Here is an 8,839-nt window from a genome sequence, read left to right as displayed (position 1 = left end):
GATAGAGGAAGAACAAGATTGCTTAACAGCAAGGATGCACCAAGAACAGCTCAGGAAATCCCCTATCCCATGTTTCCATCTCTTATTTTACATCAGAACCTTTGCATTCCAGCTTGCCGGGGCTTGAAGCTGTGCGTTACATGGATGCCCTTTCCCAGACAAGTTAAAAGAACAACAAGTGAAACAGGGCCCAGTAGCTGTGATTTTCTGTGTTTAATTTTTGACCAATTCACCTCTAAAATAAATATAACAGCAATACCATATTTACAGACCACAAGTGCCAGTACTGTCTCATGAATGAATCCAATGACACTTCTTCACAAGACTTATGTATTTGTTCCACATAGATACACTTTAAACACCACATATATTAAGAAACACTTTCCTACAAAGCAGAACAAAGGCATCATGAAATCCATCAAATGAAGCATAGCTGGATCATGCCCATAAAGAATTCAGCACAAGGAATTCTTGTTGCTTGATGTGCTACTGAAATAAAACTTCCTCTGTCCCTGGAACAGCTTTATCACTCAGCTATACTAAGACTTGTAAAATACTCATCTTATTCATCTATCACCTTTTCTTAACTGAAATATCGTGGCCCATTTTTGCATCTTGATACACCGGTAAAATCTCAAAAGAACAGATCACAAGTATCTCCCACGTTAATGTAAGAGAAAGGTTATTTTTGAGTTTGAAAACATCAGCAATGTAGGAGATATGACTTTCTGAGGAAGGAAGCAGTCACACTAGAGTGAGTACTGTTATCCTGATGTACCACAAGACAGAAGTACCAGTAATAGCTAAATCAGTATTCAAGCTTATTTATATTGCAATCACAGTTAAGGTAAATTGATGTAACTCAGGTTTCAGCCATTCTGAACAGTGCGTAAACAAAGTTTCATAGTGATGTAAGTAGACTGGCTTTAAGTAAATCTAATTACACTTCTGCCAGTTGTTAAGCATAAACAAGTCCTTGGTGATGACAGTAGTGAATCTCCTTCTCAATTATGCTAGTGAGCACCACTACTGCAGTAAGGAGCTGCTCACTCCTGAGTCAACATGCCAGCCCATGTCGGTGCTGGAGGAACAATCCATGAAGCTGAGGTTGCAGTTGGAGGCCAAGATGTTTCACTCAAGGCTCTAGAGAGACGTGATGTTCCACTGAAATGCTGGGAAATGGCCATACGATAAAGGCTTCTGCTCCATTGAAAGGGCTAAATCCAGCCTGGGCGTCTGACATACAAATAAGCAAATATTTAAAGCTGGTGCTGAGATGTCTCTTCTTAAATGTGGTTTCCACTTGAGAGGTGTTTTACTTATTTTTCCTCTCAGTTTATCATGCTTCATATTTTGGGAGTGAATCACTGACATCCAGCAAAGTGCAGTTTTTACTAGCATTGCCTGAACCTCAGATTGTCGGCTCAGGTCCACATGCTTGAGCAAGCACAGTCTTCGAAGAGATAATGCTCAGCTTCTAAACTCATCAGACAATAATCTCATGACTTGTGCAAATAAAAAGTATTAAAATATGGTTAAATAACATGTATACACATTCTCATCATTGCAGACTGGGAGTTTTTGTTTAAGACTGCAACCCAAAATTTACAGGGAGAGGCTATGCTTTGCAAGGGCAGTAAACAGTTTAGCCATCCACTCGGCATCCACTTTTAGGTTGATAAAGCTTTAAATTACTTGTCTTCTCTACATGCCATTGGAGAGGGAGAAAGGATGGACGATGTGGTTATATTCCTTCTGAAGACTGGGGGATATGTACACAGATTTGGCCACAGACCATTTTGCATGAGACAGGTGCTTATACATCACCCAGGGTTGCTTCCCATAGACCAGAGAGGGACAGCTTTTCTGAAAAACAGAAAGTTAGGTGAACATTGGGCTCTCAGTGAGCTCATTTCCAGACCTGCAGGACCATATAGCAATGCATGCCCTTACAAGTGAAATATTTAGCAGCAAGGGAGACAACCAGGTCACATGGCCTCAGAAGAAAGGTCCCAGTTAGGTTTCTGAAGGAATGTCAAAGTCTTATAGAAAGGGCTGGAAGCTAGGAAAGATGCTTGAGGCTAATCACTACAGCTGTGGGAGAGAGTATTAAAATGTACAGGAACAGGTACCAATTAACGTTTGGCAGGGAAGCAGAAAAGCCTCAGGAAGATGCCAGAGGATTTCATCAGGATAAACTTGAACAAGAACTAAAAAGTTCAAGAGCACCAGATGGCATTTCCAGAGGTACTCCCTGTTATAGGCAAGGATAAGGTTCATTGTCTTGCACGTGGGAGAGGAGACAAAACTGTACCACAATTTTCTGGGAAGAGAAGACAATGCTCCCATACCCTTTTGATGAGAAAGAAGGTAAATCCATGACGTGTAGGTCAAGTGTGAAGTTCTGCAAGCTTCCCTTTCAGTTTCACAATGACATGAGTATTTACGGATCCCCAGCTTTGAAAAAATACTCTTAAAAACTTGTCTCTAATGACTACTTGTCATGAATACATAAAGCAGCTATTTACCAAGTTAAAAAGCTCTCCCATAACCTAAAGGACAAGTGAGTGCACTGCAGTAATACTTAAATTACATTACAGTCAGCTACCTGGATTCAGCAGGGCTGGAACTGACCTGGCTGACCTGAGCTAATTACACATAGCCAGCTGGTTTTCCACTCCATCCCACGTTGCCCATACAAGATTTTCCATTGCCTAGGTAAAATTCTGCCTCCCATTATCCTAAATAATGATAGGTGGCTGTATGCAGAGCCCTCAATATGACACGGCACAAAGTGTTATCCTCTTATAACTCTGGATCAGACAATGTTATCAACAGTCCTAAAATATGACTTAAAGCAGAAGCACTAATAGTCTGGAGACAGAGTGCTCAGGTGGGAGATTTTAGAGCAACTCCCTAGACTGATCCAGTATGACTATACTAGTAAATTATAGTGTCAGTGCCGTGGACTTGGGTGCTGGGACATGGTCATGCTATGAAACTGTTAGGAAGGTCCCTGGCACAGTTTTAACCCAGGCCTGCTATCATGGCTCAGGAGTCAGCATGGGTCATAGCCAAAGTACCTCAGCCCCTGCTCCAGGGGATGGGAGCATGCAACAGGGTGGCCCTGGCCAAGAAGGTGCCACAGAGCTGGAGAGTACCCCAGCACTGCTCCACTCTTGGGTACAGATGTAGCTGTTTTGTCCTTCTTGAGGCTTCTACACCTCCTATGTCTCGGGTGCTAAGTCTTCACTCTGTGTGTGAGAAAAGGGCTTAAAGGCTTTTGATTCATCTTAATGAGGTACAGATTTATTGAAAAAAAGTCTTTAAAAGTTTTGAGAGAGAGAAAACATTGTTTCCTGCCTGCTTTAGCCTCAAGTCCTTATAGGATGAAAGTTGCATTTATGCGGTATTAGATATGGGAGCAACATGCAGATAAGAGATCTGTGTCTCTTCCAAGACAAAAATGTGCTGGCTTCAGCCCTGTACGTTTTAGCTCTTATGGTAGATCAAAAGTAACTTAAAGTAGGGCCAATGGCTTTCCAATAGCACAGACCAAACCTCCAGACTCTTTTTATTAGTCCAACAGTTCTGAGCCACTTCAGGCCACAGAGATACCAAGACCATCTTGTCTCTACAGCAGGCTCGGGGAGAAGCAACTTCTTAACTAACCTAATGGGAGGCAACTTCACGGCTGTGCACTGAAGCTATACTCAGATTTCAGGGAGTTGCTTATTGCTTCATGGGCTGAAGTACGCAAAAGGATCAGATGGTCTCGGTGAACCAGGTTCCTGTTTTGAAAGAAAGAGGAAAGTACGCAGCAAGACATAGATAACTTATCTGCATTTGTAGCAAATTTTCTTTTTTTCTTTTCTACTATATGAGCAATAAAAAACTATTTACAAGGCATACAAACTTCAGTTTATAGCTAGAAAGATGTTTCTCTCTGTCTGCGTTGTCTCTGCAAGTGTCAAAACAGACTTGTATTTCATACCAATAAAACATGAATTTCATGCCAAGAACAGCAAGAAACAAAACAAAATGAAGCTATTTCCTCAGAAAAAAAAAAAAATAAAAATCAGACTCTTACAAATCTGCCTCTGATCCTGTAATTGGGCTGGTGGGAGCAGACACCATGGGAACCCGTATAGCAGCCTGCCTGTGCGGATCCGTTCCAGTAGGCCCCCCTGTCGTCTCCAAACCATACTGGGAGGGTGCTTCTTTCCCCTGATTAGTTCCTTACTTCTCAAGTGTTCCAGTTAATTTCAGAGGGTGAAGGGTTGTGAATTTAGCCCAGAGTGTGAAATCCAGAGTTATTGCTAGAGCTGGTTAAAAATTTTTCCAATGGAATGCTTTTTTTCCATCAGAAAATGCCATTTTGTCAAACCAAAACTGCTCTCTGAGGCATGTTGATTTTCACAACCTTTTGTTTTGGGGAAAAAAATCGGGAAGAACTATTGTGAAAAGGTCAAAATATTCCATTTCAACACTTTTGGAATGGAAGCTAAGGGGGAGGAGGTGTTTTTTCAAAGCTACTTTTAGTTTCAAACTGTAATTTGCTTTCTATCACAGAAAGAAAAGTATTGTGATAGAAGGATTTTTTTCAGTCATGGCAATTCATTTGTTTTCATTCTGATTCAGAGCAAAGTAAATGTTAATTTCCTAGAACTCCTTTGGAAATGGAAATTTCTTGTGCTTTCACAGCATTACTTAGGGCTATATTATAGTAGTGAATATATTGGAGATGCATTTTATCCATCAATCTTTGCAACAAGTGCTTAGATGGTTATTTGATCCTAGCAATTTTCTCAGTTAAATGAAAACCAACATTCATACAAACAACACTTGGCTTGAATAAATGTTCACAGATAGTGAACAATGAAGACATAAAACAGGCAAATGTGACAGCTGATTGTGATTTGTCATCGTATTCTTGTACAGATTTTTAACCAGTCAGATTTCATGCTTGTTAACTCTGAAATGAAGATAAGTAGTAGATCTTAATATATTTTGAGTAAAGTTTTTAAATGTGGCCCTGCTTCAGCTAGAAAATTAAACTTACCTTTAAGTTCATCCCAGTTCAATTAGAATGTGCTTAATTAAACCAGGTCTAATTTTTCTTATGTGATTCAATATTTTGTGTTGCTGGTATTTCCTTAGTGTGCTCATTTTATTTTAATCATTTGATGTACTAAGTCTGGTAAATCACACACAGCACAAAGGTCTGTCACAAATTAATAAAAGGATTAAACACTCAGTTTGTTATCTGTGCTTAGCTCTGAAATAACACCTTACAGAGATCTCCTTATATTTATACTTTTCTAGCTATACTCCATACCTTGACCAGTTAAATAATCCAGAACTGTGTGCTAACCTACACCTCATTTGCACATTTAAAAGGGGGTTGAAAAACTAAGGGATCAAAGATGTTAGAGCATATCGTGGATCTAAAACAAAGAGTAGCACTATTTGTTTGATCCTGTTAAATTTCTAAAAATATCTTCCTCCTTAATAAGAGAGTAGGATGACTCATAGGAATCTAGGAACTTGGCCTTGGTAGAGACGTATCACCTGCACCTTGTGGGCAGAACAGGCATGTCCAATGCTCCAAGAGAGGAGGTGCCGTCATCATGAAGAACGGCCACTCCTTCCACCGCTCCCGCTTGCCCAGTACAAGTCAACAACTTCCAGGCCTGCTAAGTTAGTCCTCCAAAATCATGGGAGTGGCTTAAAAACTTCAGGGTCCTAAAAAATGATGAATGTCAGGTCCTTTTTTATTGCCTTTGGACCTTCGAATGTTTTTGTTTCATGTTCTGAAGACATCTCTGCAGCCTTAAAACCCAGAAACTTAATTCTTAAAGACAGGCTGAGATTTCCAGTTACTCACCTGATGCCAACAGATGGGATTTTGATGTGGGAGAAAAGAACATCGGACAACATCAAACATACCCACTTCTTCAGACCTACCTAGGCTGTGTCATTTGCAGATGCAGAGGTGGTGAATCCTGTCATATGTACCTTGGAAAAGAAGAGAAGCAAATCTTGACTGTGATCAGCAAAGTATTATTCTTTCTTAAGGGAGTAACACTAGATCTTCAGCTAGTGTAAGGTATCCTGAGCATAGCTAGTCCTTAAAGGTTATGAAGACAAAAGCCAAGAATGTTATCATTCACCTCAGCTGAAGCAGAACTGGGCCCTAATTACATCTACATTATTTGGCCTTTCATTTTCATGTGTGTACAATAAATTGTAAGAAAACAGATCAAATCCAAAGTGTGTGTATTGATGGATGAATTAGAATATCCATGTGTACTTATAAATTCAGTACGTCAATTCATAGAAAGTTTATGTGTGTATGTCCTTTTTGGAAGTATTCACAGGATGAAATAATCAACTATCGTAGTTACAGAAAACTCACTTCTTTATAGTGTGAACTGCGTCACAGTTTTTAAAGAGCATAATGTGAGGTTCTGTCTTCATCAGGCATTTATAGAGACAATAAAAACCACAGGAAAAAAGTTTTACTCAGACCTTAAACACACACTCCCTGGCCCTTTCAGGTTGCTTTCAGCATCTTCTTGGTCATGCTGTCACTACGTCCTCATATTTCCTCTTCCTGTGGCAGGGCATGGGCACAAATTCGCTGTTTATACTTCTATTTCGTGCCTACCTCAGAAAAGCACTTCTTCATCCCTCCTTAGTTTAGCTAGAATCCGAATGTGGACATTGTTCAGAGGTGCAAGTGTAGAGACGTAATCCTAGCAAGCAGCAAGGGGTCCATATAAATTGTAGTTGCTTTGTCTGACAACTTCCTGGACTCGGGTGTTAGTTCCTCAGTTGACCTTCTGCCTTTTTTTTTCTTACTTTGCTTGGTTTTGATTTAGAAGAATGGGCTAGAGTGACCCTTTCCCTCCCTTTTTTATATGGCCTATTGCCATTTGGATTCCTAGACAATAGATCAAGTTCTGGGCTCTGTTAGAAACTATATTTTTCAAATAACATTGTCTCTTCTGACTCAACCATCTATGTCAAATGCACAGCCCCAGTGGGCTGCCACAGTTAAATGAAGAAGGTAGTGGTGTCAGTTGCTTGAGATGTTCTACCTTATTTACAAGAAATGTGCTTTTTTGGTAATTTTTTCTCTGAACAGAGCAGGAACGAAAATAAAAATAACAAAAAAAAGGAAGCATCTCAGAGGCTGTATAGACATGCCTTCGATCAGATGTGGACAGGCTGCTCCGCACAGGCTCCAAGGCGGCTGGACCGCGGCCAGCTGAGCGCAATAGCATCTTCTGAGGGGCGGCACAGACAAGCTCAGGCTCTCCTCCCGGGCTGGCTTGGCGCGCAGGTGGAATGGCACCAGCCAGGGGCACCGGGCTGCGTAGACATGCCCAGAGTCTTCTCCTGCCATTCAGGTTTCTTTTCCAGTCAGTGTTTTGCCCCAGGCACTCTCTCAGATTTTCTCAGGACACGCTCACGGTGCTGCTTTGACTGTGTCCTTGGTAATTCTGCCTCTCTGAGACTCTCCTCAGCTGCTCCGGCAAGCGCTGGCACACACAGCTGCATCCCTCTGTGCCGCTGCTGTTTCCCAGTGACGTCTGTGAGCTGCAGAGAGAGCAGGGCTTGCAGAAGGTGCCCTCCTCCCTTCGCTCTGTTCCCAAGCAGAGTGATTACCCTCTCCCTCGTTAGGCCCCAATGGAAGAGTCACCTCCACGCACGCCCACTTAACGAGTCCTGGCCCAGCTCGCTATAGCAATACTAACTGACACAGCCATGAAACACCTTTTATTCCCCAAGTGCCTACTGCTCCCAGCTCATCACCTGGACCCTCTTTTATAAGATGCCTCCGACCTAAGTCCTGGGTCCTCTTGTCATGTTAACAGGGGTCTGTGTGAGATGAGCTGACTTTTGGGGAGCACCTATAGGGGATACAGGTAGAGGACCCCTGAAATGTCGCCAGGACTCTATCAGCTGCCTAATGATAAGATCAGTGGCAGCAGGTGAGACCGAGGAAAAGAAAAAAGAAGGGAATATTGTGTTTAATTGAAACAGGAATAAAAAACTTGGCCTATTTGTCTAAATGGGATTTATCCCACTGAAGAAAACAACATACCTTTCTTAGACTGCTCATTTTCTTTGCAGTTTATAGGCCCACAGTGCAATTTAATGCACAAATTCATGTACTCGTGACCTTTAGAAAAGGTACCACTTTCAGTCTCCTGCACTGCAGTCTCCCTTCCCCGCCCACGCTCGCATACAAGTCTTCTGCAAACAATGTGGCATGCAGCAGGAATCTTCTGCTCGGTAGAAAGTTTTCCACAATTACATAAGTGCAGCCTGCGAGCTGATGCGGAGGTAGCTGAAAATGTGAGAGTGAGATTTACAGTAATATAATTAGATCACTTACAGTAAGAGGGAATGCTCTTTCCCGTGTTAGGATGAATGCCATAGGAGCCTCCCGCTACTCCTCCCCTGAGTCACCTTTCCAGGGGCACTTCTGAGAGCCAGCCACCCTCAGGTGTTGAGCAGTATTTGTTTGTGCTGTGGGTGAAAAAATGCGCATGCACGCACACAACCCAAATTCGATTAAGCAAACAAGGGCAAAGAAACCAGAGGGCTGTGGTTTCTTTGAATGTCTGTCTGTCTGCTTGGTGACAGAGCCAATGCTTGCAGTCTCAGCCACAATACCTTGACTCATCACGCAGTCTAGAAGCAGTGCTTCTCCCGGGGGGGCGGCAGCCGAACCACACAGGCACCGGAGAGCGGCTGGGAGAGCACTGACAGCCTTATCAGCCCTTCTCGAGGCTCCTCTTCCATGCTCATCTGCACCGTGGTAAAC

At 42.3% G+C, this 8,839-nt stretch overlaps 1 long non-coding RNA gene across 1 annotated transcript; it reads right to left on the bottom strand.

The window, feature by feature from the left end:
* Window positions 1-241: 241 nt before the first annotated feature.
* LOC140650001 (uncharacterized) lies at window positions 242-8,537 on the bottom strand. The gene is made up of 4 exons (XR_012041815.1): window positions 8,408-8,537; window positions 5,968-6,018; window positions 3,673-3,791; window positions 242-1,866 (listed from the first exon to the last, which is right to left on the bottom strand). It is a non-coding gene; the product is annotated as an uncharacterized lncRNA (long non-coding RNA).
* Between the last annotated feature and the right edge of the window lie 302 nt (window positions 8,538-8,839).

This window comes from Ciconia boyciana, chromosome 3 (assembly GCF_034638445.1).
Source record: "Ciconia boyciana chromosome 3, ASM3463844v1, whole genome shotgun sequence".
Lineage (NCBI taxonomy): Eukaryota > Metazoa > Chordata > Aves > Ciconiiformes > Ciconiidae > Ciconia > Ciconia boyciana.
The sequence above is the reverse complement of the archived record's forward strand: the minus strand, read 5'-3'. Positions and strand labels throughout refer to the sequence as shown.